Consider the following 12,886-nt stretch of genomic DNA (forward strand, 5'->3'; position numbering starts at 1 on the left):
TCTGTAAATAGAAGCGACTTTGTCATTATCCACAGTAACTATGAATCTCCTCTGGCATTTTAAAATTATCCCAAGAGATCTGAATGATCCAAATCATTACCTAGTACAGCCCAGCCTTAGTTGGACGTGACTTCTTTGGGGGGTGGAGAGGTCGAGGGAGGTGACTTGGAAGGGACAGCTCTTCTAGAGCTGACCGGAAGGGACATGTTTTAATTGAGTAAATGGACTCACCGTGTTGGTCACACCCCACAAGTTAATGACAACAGATACGGATTCTTCTATTTCTGGTTTGGGTCAAAAGTTGGCAATAGAAAATCTGCCAGGGGCCCTAGGACTGTGTGAGTGAGCGCAGTGACCACAGGTGGAACCGGGAGAGGCACCATCGTGATCCCCAAGGCAAGCAGACGCACACATGGCAACTATGAGCTGGGTTTAGAGTGCTCCTGGTGACCCCAGCTCCTGAAGACTATGCTACTGGTACTGTGGGGATGCAGGTGACTTGGGTGCTGGCTGAGCAAGGCAGTCCACCTGCCACGTAGGTGTGCAGGTACGCCACACCCCAAACTGTCACATACCGCAGAGCGCGAGGCGATGTGGTTCCCAAGGCCAGGAACTGTGAAGGTCTGCAGTGAGTCTCAGAGCAGCAGGGCAGAGTGGGACTGCCAGCCTGCAGACTGACCCTTCCAGTAGGATTGCTGGATCACATGGTTGTCCCATATTTAATTTTGGGGGGACCCCCACACCGATTTCCATGGTGGCTACACCCTCTAACCAGTGGTGTGTGAGGGTTCCCTTTTCTCTACATCCCTGTGAACAACTGTTCTTTATCTTTCCACACTGGCCGTCCTCAGAGGAGTAGTTCATCACTAAGAGTTAGTGTACCCACCACAAAAACAGACGGCTATGTGAGGTGACACAGCTGTTAATAGGCTAGCTCCAGTCCTTCCTCAATGCATCATACTGCACCTTAAGACATCGCGTTGTACACGATAAATACACAGCACTCCTTATGCGGATTAAAAAATAGATTCGAAAGAATTAAAGAGTGGCCTGTGTTTTAGACGTGAGCTAGATTCAGGGAGGGAACGCGTGGATTTGGGGGCTTAGCTGATGGTCTGCTGGCTGCCCCCAGGAGGGGATGCTAAGGATACCTTCTCTGGAGGCTGGGGGCCTCCACCTTATTTGGTTTTGCACAGGAGACACTGGTGACCCCTCGTGCTAGAAGAGAGCCTTTCAAAAGCGTCGCTATTCCCTCTCTGGTTGATGCCACCGTTCCTGCGCCCAGGCTCTGCTCCTGAGCAGTACTCGGCAATGCATCCTCCTTACTCCTTCCCCTGTGCATCCCGAGCAGCTCCCGACTCAGAACGTAAGGGCGTCTCTGTCCTAGAGCGACACTATCTCGTAAAAGGTAGCCGTGTATCTCTTAACACTCGTAATTTGATTTGAATCATGACATTTTTGAAGTGACCTGAAGTTTAAGAGGAGTTTATTTTTTTTTAAAATGGTTTATATTTTAAAATTCACAATTACTTTGCCAACCATACCTCAGATAGAGCGCTAATTTCCAGAATCTATAAAGAACTCAAAAAACTCTACATGAAGAATACAAATAATCCAATCAACAAATGGGCTAAGGAAATGAACAGACACTTCACAGAAGAAGATGTACAAGTAATCACCAGATATATGAAAAAATGTTCAACATCCCTAGTAATAAGGGAAATGCAAATCAAAACTACCCTAAGATTTCATCTCACCCCAATTAGAATGGCGATTATCAAGAATACAAGCAACAATAGGTGTTGGCGAGGATGTGGTGAAAAAGGAACACTCATACTATCTATTAAATAATAACAATAGCCATAATTGATCAAAGACCTCACCTCTGTTAGGACAGTTTTCTTGAAGTCATTCATTATCCTCATTCCATGAAGAGGACATTGAATTCCAGAGGAAACTGCAACTTGAAGCCATCGTTCAGTATCTTGTGCTTAACAGACTCTAAAGTCCATCTTCATTACACAGGAGCGCGGCCCTGGGCAGAGGAGCAGCCTCTTAAACAATGCTGCACTTTCTTACGGCCTGACTCTTCTAAATATTTCGAGGCCACCCAGGCCATGGCACCACCCTGTGAGAGCGCCAGCAGCCGCAGCAGGACAGGCAGAGGCAAGGAGGCAGCCACACCTAGGAATGGGCCCGGGTGCCATGCCTGGCATGGGCACACCTGTTGCCAATGGCCCCAAAGCAGACAGTGTGCTCCTCTTAGTCACCCCGCTGTTCATTTAGTTATGAACTCAGTAGATTTACTTCATTTGGCTTCTTCTTCCATCACAGTGAGGAAAATATCCAAAGTTATGCCACAAATCATCCACGCTCTCCTTCTTCCCAATAAACACTGGGCCTGCCTCCTGTGAATCACAGATTGGTGCCAAGCATGCCCTTTCCCACGAGTTTAAGATGAATGGGCATCTTCCAGTGCCCACATGGCATGCCTGCTACTTAGGGGCCCTGACAAATTACTTACAGTGTCTTGGAGATGGACCTACCAGAAATCCGTAAGCATAAACAGACTTCAAGGGCCTCCCAAGGGGAAAACTGTCCAGGCTAAATCTATAATTTAGACTGTTTTTAGAGAGGCCCAACTGTATAAAGATAGAGGCTCAGTGTGGCCTGCTGTTTTGGGACAGTTAACTTTTTCTTTACTTAATTTCAAAGGCTAAAGGACAAGTAGAAAAGTGTTTTTGCAGGAACGTGGGAATCTGAAGCTGTAGAAGGAAGTTACACTGGGTGTGGGAGTTCTAGACTACTGCTCTACTGCTAGTCTAGAATAATCCCGCACAAGTGTCTTTACCATGCTATCTTTACCAGAATCAAGAAGTCCCTATTACAGGCCCTCAATACATTACTTAAATAAGCATGTAACACCTTATATCCAGGAACAGAAAAGTAACTTTACAACCAGGAAAAAGGATTTTTTGAAGATCATTTAACTGTGGCAGGACAAAAGATAATACAATTGGATTTTCTTTTTCTTCAAATATCAATTCAAAAGCTGACATGTTATACGCCTCCAAAATATCAGAGGCTGGCTTTGTCCATAGATGTCATTGCTTTATAAGATTAAGCCCAGGAAGAGAATAAAAGTACCACCCCAGAGCACAGTGAGGGTGTAGCAATAATATTAGCCACAGATTTCTTCCAACTTTGCCCTTGGGGTTACATGATGGACATCCTGGCCCTTAACAGAAATGAAGTCACTATTTCTGGCAACTAGTAATAGCATTTTGTCCTTACAAATGAAGAGGAACACAGGCAGTGTAGACAGGTAGTCTGAGTACTTAGATGACTCTCACTTCGCTGTAATTCTAGACATCTGAATTCAATCAAACAAAAGGGAGATTAGAAAACTTACGATAATTGTCTACTGAGTTTAGATTCACCACCTATACACTCTTAGTCTTCTCTTTTACCCCACTTGACATGTTTAGATTATTTACTGAACCGATCATCATTTACTAATTCACACTCAGTATCCTTGCTGGATTGTACGCTAAACCGGTCTTTCTAACCTGATGCCTTCGGACTCTCAGGATGGCTAGAATCATGCCAGTGTTGAGTGACTTTGGGAACTAGGTAGGAAAGTTGATAGCAATAAGGTTTGGAATGAAAATTAACCAATATCTGGTGACCCAGTGACCTATGTGCAGAAAAATTTGAAAAAGGAAAAGAATGTTCCACATTGCTTGAAAAGACGTTTATTACTGGGAAGGCTGATGGATCAGGCCCTGTTACCAGCTTCTCATTGCTAACCCCACTGCAAAATATGGCCTTTCAGATGCACCGAGGTGTGGGCAGGAGACCCACCTGGCCCGATGGTGAATTCACAAAGGTCACAAGTGAAGACTTTAACACCGACTTCAAAGTAAATTCAAATGTGGTGTGTCTTGTTCATTTGTTTGTGTTTATGATTTAACTATGTGAATTCATCAAAGGAATTTATAAAATATAGTCAAATTTGCAGAAGAGCATTTGGCTATCTCTTCATGTGAATATACACACAAGCAGTAGCCAGGGCTGGGCTGGGGATCGGTGGAGCGCTTGCCTCGCACGTGTGAGGCACTGGGTTTGATCCTCAGCACCGCATGAGAATAAATAAATACAATAAAGATTGTGTGCATCCACAACTAAAAACATATTTTTTAAAAAGGAGAAGAAGAGGTCCAGGACAAGCTGGATGTCTCAGAGGCTCTGACATTCTCACCGGGGCTCAGAAACACATTTTCTCAGCGAGGGATGAGGTACGAAATTCAAGCAAACGGCAACCTCTGTGTTTTAGAATATGTAGGATTGTCCTCTGTGATCCTGGCCACTTCTCTAGCTTTTGCTTAAGCCCAGAGACTATGAATGCTCACATATATTTTGTTTGCCTGAGAAGCACCATCTCCGATCAGGTGCATGACAAAATATCTTCTTGCTCCACCAATGTAGCTCCCCAGGAGTCCTGTGACTCCCTGGTTTCTAGAAGCACATGAACACCAGCTTATCCAAACCTAACTCTATTTGAGACAGATTTTCCTGCACATAACACTATTTCTACCGAACTGAATAAACTTTACTTGCCAAAGGGAGAAACGGAGCGGGTCAGTGGATTGCCACCGATCCAGAGGAATTTCCATTTTCTAAACTCCGGTGCAACCTTGCGGCATACGGAAATCACCTGAGGGCCTTAAGAAAAGTCAATACATGGGCCACTCCAGAAATTGGTCTAATTGGTCTGGATTGCAGTTCATTGATCCGGAGTGTAGCCAGAGTTGAGAACCACTGTGCTAGTTTCAGTGTTCTCATTTATAGCACAATTATCACCCCCTAGACCTCCTGCGAGGGCTCAAGAGAACGTGGGAAATTGGAGACCTTAATAATTCTGAATTCACCAAGGTCCATTCATCTTTTACCTCAGGAGGGAACTAGGAAGGGAAGGAAGTTAGGGTGGGGAGTCTAGGAAGGTGAGGAGGAGGGCTCCCTGCCCATTAGCAGGACATTAAGGTGGACAAGCTATCCTGTCAAAGCAATCACTTTTGGTGGACTAAGCCTCGTTCTCACCTTAGTGTGAATGACTGTAATCAAATAATCTCCCTTTACCTAATGGACTGGCCGAAGGTCTAGGGGAGGCAAGGAGGAGAATCTGCAAGGTCCTCCGGGATGCACTGGGGCATCCAGGGAGGCTGACTGTCTGGCAGCCCCAGGATCCTGGAAGTGGACTTGGTACTTAGTAGGTTTTCCACAGAGTAGTATAAAAAAATCTGAAAAGGAAATTTTCTCCACACTGCTGGGCAGTGATCTGCTGCTAGTGTTCATCTGACCAAGGCACTTGCCTAATGGCCCGTGGTGGTTTTCTGTGACTATCTTTCTGCTATGAAGCTGTTAACATGCGTGGGATGGTTTTACCACTTGCCAGCTGCTTAGGGTCCGTGAAGAGCAGGCCTGGCCCACCCCGTGGTCCTTGCCATCTGCTTGGCACATGGTAAGCGTGCGGGCTTGTCGGAGTGAACTGAATTGTTACATTTGCTACACTCTTGTCCAGCAGTGTCCCCGCCGTGTGTCCCCCCACCGCTAGACCAGCCTGTGAACACCTGGAGGAGGACTCAGTAATTCCTGCATGCCCAGTGCCAAGCACAGCTTTTGGCATATTTTCAGTGCTCAATAAATACTTGTTAAACAAATTAAGAAGCAAAAGCCAGTGTCCTGATGTCTAAGTTAGGATATTAAAATTAATTTTCGACTATACTACTCAGTTCCCACCCTGGTGAACGAGGCACCCAGGGAGATAAGAAAAAACAGGGACGTACGGAAGGCCGACCGGGGATTACTGGGACAAAAGTCATTTTTCTTCAAAGTCCTGTTGGAACATCTCTTGAGACATGGTTTGAAGGTAATTTCAGGAAACTAGTGCGGTAAGAAGAGTAAGAGGATCCAAGAACTGATGCAGAGAGAGAATGCGCACCATGGAGTGAAGAGAGAAATGGGACCTTAAACTCAAAGACAGGGAGCCGAAGAATGAAATGAGGGGACAGACGCAGGCGCCGCAGACACGGGAAAGAGGAGCCCACCTGCCACCTTGAGGAGTAGAGAGGGAGATGGCCACACTCGTGGTGGGCTTACTTCCCTACCTGGAACAAAATCAGTATGTAGAAATGTTTGGGTCCCAGTACATAACAGCTCCACTCTGACATTAATACCATGAGACCCGTCACTACTATTTTAAAAAGATCACGCAGGAATTCTGGGCTCAGCAACAACACACAATTTTATGAGATCTTGGAAAGGGTTTCACAATATTGCAGGTAATTACTATTTTATAAGCAAAAATAGATAACATGTATTCTTTGATGTTCAGGCGACCTGGTTACCATCTATTTTTGCATTTTATTGATTAAAAGACCATTATTAGAGCCTGTCACAGTGGTGCACACCTGCAATCCCAGCTGCTTGGGAGGCTGAGGCAGGAGGATCACGAGTTCTGGGCCATTCTTAGCAACTTAGCAAGGCCTTAAGCAACTTAGCAAGACTCTGTTTCTAACTGAAATATAAAAAAAGGACTGGGGATATGGGTCAGTGGTTAAGTGCTCCTGGGTTTATTCCCCGGTACCAAAAAAAAAAAAAAAAAAAAAAATCCCAGACATTTTCTTTTCCTAAAAACAGTCCACAGAAGAAGACATGTTTACATCCTGGATAGAATGTTTAGAAGTATGTTACACATTAAGCAGATTGATTTAGGCTCTTGGGATATAGGCTGTGGAACACTGTGAGTCAGGAGGCTCAGTCTCTTAGTAGCCATGAGGCTTTGTCAGGGGTCAGCTCTCCAACCCCATTACTTCACTGTAATGAGTAATATGGGGGTGCCATTTATTTCATAAGGTCAGGTTAAAAGAGTAAATTTAAATTTAAAACTGCTTACGTAGTACAGTATCAACTATGTTAAAAAAAAAAAAAAAAAAAAAAAGCATGGAAAAGCCCAGAGGAAATAAACTGTCTCTGGGACAAGGAATCACTGCTGATTGTCATAAAAATACTGCATCTTAAGTGACACTGAATACTCTACATTCTGTTGACTCTGAATAAGAAATCAGTCCCACACACAGGGTGGCCACCTTCTTCCCTTCCAGCAAGGCATGGCGCTGGCCAGCTAATGCGTCCTCCTCAGCCCCGAGAGGCAAGATTCCAACACCAGCCGTACTCACTGCTAGGAAATAAAATAAAGCCAGTGGAGGGAATGGGGAGGGCAAGTTGCTGTCAAGCAGGACAAAGATGGAGGTGACCACCAGAGGTGACCACCATAGGCAGGGTCCCCTGGCGACTTGCCGCTCCTTGCCCTCGTGGACAGAGCAGCTCCTTCGATTTGCTCTCAGGCTCAGCCGCAGCATACATTCTGGGTTCTGCTGTAGGAATGGACCATCAGCCTCATCCAGCAGTTGGGTGATCTGCTTAGGCTGGGGGTTTGGCTCACAGGTAGAGCGCTTGCCCAGTGTAGCAAGGCCTGGGGTTCAATCTAGCACTGGGGTTATCTGATCCTCTTTATGAAAGGCAAGTCTGGATCCTGTGCTATCCCACCACCTCCTCTAACATAACCATTAACTGAGGTCAAGGTCAAGGGCATAGCCATGCAGTTCTAGTCTGATGAATTTGTTTCTTTTGCTGCACTGTAAATTTCTTGAGCTTGGGTAGTCCTTTGGTTTCTCTTCACCACTGGACATGCGGCCCTCCAGTCAGGCCCCGGGCGCTTAGCCCCAGGATCCTGCTGCTTTGCCTGGTCTTTCCCCAGGCATTGCTCACTTCTGGAGGACCCTGCCTATGGTGGTCACCTCTGGTGGTCACCTCCATCTTTGTCCTGCTTGACAGCAACTTGCCCTCCCCATTCCCTCCACTGGCTTTATTTTATTTCCAAGTGCTTATCTCCATCTGAAATTGCCCAGAGTTTATCTTCTTTATTCTTCACTTGTTTATGGCTTGTCTTGTCCTAGGAGAATGTAAACCCCTTGGGGGAAGGGATCTGTCTGTTCCTTTCTGTCACCACAGGGGATAGAAGGGGACCCAGCTATGGCTGATGCTCAGTAAACACCTGTGAGGTTGAATAGAGTCATTATGTGAAGAAGTGGTTTCTCTTTGGAAAGAGGAAGGAAAAAATGGTGGGGCTTAGGAAGAATAAATGAAAGAGAAAAGAAAAGAAGTAAAATAACCATGCTCCCAGACGTGGACGATGCTCCCAGACGTGGACAGTGCTCCCTGTTGCGGTAAACTTAGCAGTTGCTAGGCCCACCTCTGGGCTTCCTGCTGTCCCCACTGTCTTTCAGGAAAAAGACACAACAATGGTCCGAAGAGTCAGAAGACATCAGTACAGGGTCGATGCTCTCCTCTAGCCTCACAGGGGACAGAGCCAGAGGGTCACCTGCACCTGTGCCTGCTCACACTCGAAGTTCTGAACTTTTAATTCTGAACTGTATTTACTTTCTCTTTCTCCACTGCCAGATCCCCAAGTAATTTAATTGAAGATTAGCTGCAACTTTTAGGTAAAATAGCTTGAATGGAATTTATACTTTAGCTGTTTTAATGTAATGGAATCGATACTTTAGCTGTTTTAATTCTTAAATCATTTTTAGGATAAATATATTGACTTCATATAATATTCCACAGTTATGTGATTTATACAATAAGTGGTATATATTTTGCACATAATATATTGTGTAATATACTATCTATACATAATATAATAGAATACGTGTTACTTATATTGAAATAATGAACATCATTTAAAGGATTTATTTTGCACATGAAATATACTTTCTTGCAGAAAAACAAAATTCATGTAATTCTATCCAGTATACTTAATCATATAGCTGAACAAGTTTGAATTCATACTCTGGAAGAGGATCCTCTCTCTGCCCCTGTTGTGAAATATTTAGCAAGATACACTTAATGCATCTGTTTAAAACTGTTTCTCCATACACGTATGTTTGCAATGCTTCATTGCTTTCTCTAAGTTTCTTCTCTTAACCGTCTATATTTAAGCATGATGAGGAAGCCAGGGACCTGATGCTGAGCCCCAGTTTTGACACTAGGTTTCAAGTCATTATTTCTATCCTGGTCTAATAAAAATGGCATTCCTGGATCAGTGATTCAAGACCTTTTCACATTTCCGTTTTTTAAAAGTATCTTTTTTGTGATATTTTCCCTTAGATGATTTGGGAGAAGGGGGCAGAAAAGGAAATTATATTTGGAAGCAGTGAGCACTTACTGAGCTGTGACTGTGGTGTATAGGACAGAAAGATAAAAGTCACACACACACACTTGCATGGTTGTGGTAAAGACTTGCATTTGACTGAAAAAAGATAAATGCAACCATTTCCTTTATCTGCATTATTGGTAAATGAAGTTGATGTTATCTCTAAAAACCATGTCCCTTACCTGTATTCCTATTGGGATGCACTGGTATAATGAAGACTCGCCTGGACTGACGTATTTCAGGAAAGTGCACACTCTTTCCTCTGTCTGAAAAAGTAGTTTTATTTCATCTGAAATTGTTTTCTATAATTTCCCTTTCTGCCCACAAATGACCTTCTTTTTGTACTTATGGATGTACTTACTCCTGGGCCTGCACTGTAACTACACAGAGTAAGAGAAACCAGAGCACTCTCCTGGCACTGAGGAAATATCAGTGATGTTCTAAATGGGGACTATTAACTTTTTATTACTGCAATGATTTCTTAGCAATTTCCACAATTTGAAATGTGGTTAGGATACCACTGGTAGTTGAAAGTCGGCAACCTGATGTAATATTTTGCCATGATCTAGTGTTTGCTACAGTGCTTCAAAAATTTAAATGTCATCATTTGTATTATATTATCAATGATAATAGATTAGGCTTAGCCAATGGTGATATTGTTTTATGTTACAATTTATTTTGGCTCATTTTGGGGTTCTAGATTTACCATTTTGTTTTAAGAGTTGTTTCCTCAGCCATTCTTTTTCCCTTTATCTAATGTAGAATAACATTCTCTTTTTTCCTTGTTCTTTGCTAGAGTATTTATTTTACCGTTCCTAACAGTCAAGGGTCTTTCTTGTATTTCTTTGTGTTCCATTAGGTGGAGCCGAAATTTTGTCTCAGTTTCAATTTCTCTTTTGTTCCCAGAAAGTTCCTCTCTGGTGCAGTCCTGAAGCAGAAAAATAATTTCCCCTCTTGAACCATTCCCAGGTTCAAAGTCCTGCTGTACACCATGTTGCTGCATAAAGCAAATTTCTGACTCACATAAAAAAAGAACTCTAACTTGGAAGTTGACGGGTCTGAGAACAATTGAAAATTAACTCGTGGACAAGCCCACGGCAGTTCTCCGGGCACCTGAGGAGAGGGATGTGGGCACGACCTGGGGCAGCAAACTGCCAGCAAAGGTGGCCCAGGTGGCTCTGCTGTCCGGAAGTCAGGCCTCTGCTGTCACAGAGAGTGGGCGGCCACAGAAGAAACGGAAGGGCAAGCAGCAAGCACACCAGTAGGCTAAGCCAGGGGCCTGGAAGTCTCCCAAGACGCCTCCCTTCCTCATTCCCCGCATGAGTCACTTCTCCAGTGTGTCCACACCCATGCACCCTTCCCTCACCACCACCCCACACCCCATTACTCCCAGCGGCCACCGCAAGTCTCTCTGCAAGTCCAGACGCCATGGACTGTCCTGACTGTGCAGAGTCTCTAGTTCGTCAGTTTTCAGAGTAAAGCTGCAACCCCTTGAACTGACACGTGTCTACTCTCAGCCTCATCTCCAGCCACTGCCCAGGGGACCCTCCCTCCCTTCTGGAAAGGTTGGCAGAGGCCGGGCATGTGCTCTTTCTGCATCAGGACCCAATTCTCCTTTTATCTTCTATATGCCTTTCAAGGTACCAGATGGCCTCCAAGAGGCCTTCCTGACTCTCCTCAGGGACCTCATGGCCATGCCCCTGCCATCAGCGCCGTCCCTCAGGCAGAATTAACTGGGTTGCCTCTGCCCTCTTGGAAGCATCATCCTGGAGTGCAGGAACTCTCTTATCCATTCTTGCGTCTCTGCTGTAGTGGTGGAAGTGAATGCTCATTAAGAAGAGAGGAAGTCCCCATAGCTTGGGGTGGTTACTGACTGGCAAATAGAAAGTACCCATCCCTGTTCTCTGAGAAAGTGTCCGTGTCCTTTTACTTTGTTTCAACTGTGTGGGGACTTGGGTACTTTTTAATGATTAACACTGAGAAGTGGCACCATTTCATCAACTTATTTCTTCCTTCTGGAAGCCATCCGTACAAAGCATTAACTTAGTGTTTGGTGGATGTAGCCACAGATCAAGACCTCAACTGTTATTAGTCCTTCTGGAAGGTTCTGTCCTTTAGCACCTTTCCTGATGTTTTCCTTTCTTCTCCTTAAGCTGGCCTCTTCCTCTTCCGCATAACCCAGTGGCTCTTCTGGAGGAACACTGTGCCACACTTTGTGTCGAATTACATCCCAAACCTGCAATAAACATTCTCAGAATCATCCTTGGGGAAGTTACCAAAATTCCTTAATTTTAAAGGAAATCCTGCCCCCCAATCTCCAAAACTTCATCACCTCACAGCAGCCCGGGATTCTTTCCATTGGAGGTGAAGCCACGTTGCCTCTTACAGTGAATTAGGATTCGAGGCGGTGTTGTCTTTAGCTTGGGCAACGCCATGGCTTAGTTGCCGGCGGATATTTCAGTGTTTTGGGGAACATTTTATTCTAGGGAGGGCTCTTTGCTTTCTGCACATCTCCCGGCACGGAGTTGGCGCTCCGGGGGCTTTTACCCCCCGAGGGTCACTTGCGAGCTGGCTGGGGAGCCGGTCTGTCTGTGCGTGGGGACCGGCAGCTCTACCCAGGAATTCCGAAGCCGCGCGCAGCGCAGCCGAGTGCAGACAGACGGCCTGGCAGTGCTGCAGGCGTGTTTCCCGCCCGTTCCAGCCGCCAGCTTCCAGCGCTGCGCGGTGCACCGGGGCCCCGCCGCAGCCTCAGGTTTGGGCCTAAGCCGAGTCTAACCTTCAGCCTAACCTTGCGGGCGCCCTCGCGGGGCCGCGTCCGTGGGCCTCTCCGCGAGCCCGCGAGCCGGGGTCCCGCCATCCCGGGGGCGGCCGGCGGCGGGGGCGCGGCGCGTCCGCAGAGCGCGCGGTGCGGGGCGCGGCGGGGCGGGGCGGGGGCGGCGCGCGCCGGGCGCGGGCGCGGGCGCGGGGGGCGCGGGTCGGGGCCGCGCCGTGCGCCGCCGCGTGCGCGCTGAGCTCCGCGGCCGCCGGCTTCCTGGTGGGGCTGGGCGGCGGGGGAGGGGCCGCGGCCGCGGCGGAAACGGAGCCGGCGATAAGAGGCTGCACCGCGACATGCCACAGCCTTTCCACTGCGGCGGGCGGGTCGCGGCGATGCTCGCGTGACGGGCGCTGACAAGTTGCATTTCCGCGCGGCATCCCGGAGTCATGCCTCCCACAATGCCTCGGGCCCCCGCGCGGCATCGGGCTGCCGCCGAGAACATGTGAGAGGTGAGTCCCCGCCGCCGCGCAGTGCGGGGCCGGGGGCCTGGCCGCGCGGGGGGCGCGCTGGCCGGCCGGCCGGGCCCGGGGAGGGGCGCTGCGGGCGCTGTCACCGCGCCGCCGGCCGGGCTGGGCGGCGGGGCCGGCGGGCGGGGGCGAAACAGGTGCGTGGAAGTGGACCGGCCGCTGGACGGCCGGGGAGGCGCGAGCCCGCGGCGCCCCCCGCTCCCGCATCCCTCGGCCCGGGCGGCCGTCCAGCCCGGCTTCCATCTGGGCCAAATATGTGCACGCAGAGGTTAATTCTCTGCCTGCCACCCATAAATTACGCATGACATGTTTAGCTGGGCTGCCTTA

The 12,886-nt window shown here is 47.4% G+C and overlaps 1 protein-coding gene across 2 annotated transcripts in view; it reads left to right on the top strand.

The window, feature by feature from the left end:
• The window catches only part of Mbnl1 (muscleblind like splicing regulator 1), a 179,736-nt gene that overhangs the window by 10,281 nt on the left and 156,569 nt on the right, over positions 1-12,886 (top strand). The window contains exon 1 of one of the 2 annotated variants that reach the window (XM_047563595.1): positions 12,322-12,541. The exons of the other annotated variant lie outside the window; for it this stretch is intronic. The gene's annotated coding sequence lies outside the window, so the exon portion shown is untranslated. Of the gene's footprint in view, positions 1-12,321; positions 12,542-12,886 lie in introns of those variants that run through there. 2 annotated transcript variants of the gene reach the window in all.

Source organism: Sciurus carolinensis, chromosome 9 (genome assembly GCF_902686445.1).
Source record: "Sciurus carolinensis chromosome 9, mSciCar1.2, whole genome shotgun sequence".
In the NCBI taxonomy this organism is placed as follows: domain Eukaryota; kingdom Metazoa; phylum Chordata; class Mammalia; order Rodentia; family Sciuridae; genus Sciurus; species Sciurus carolinensis.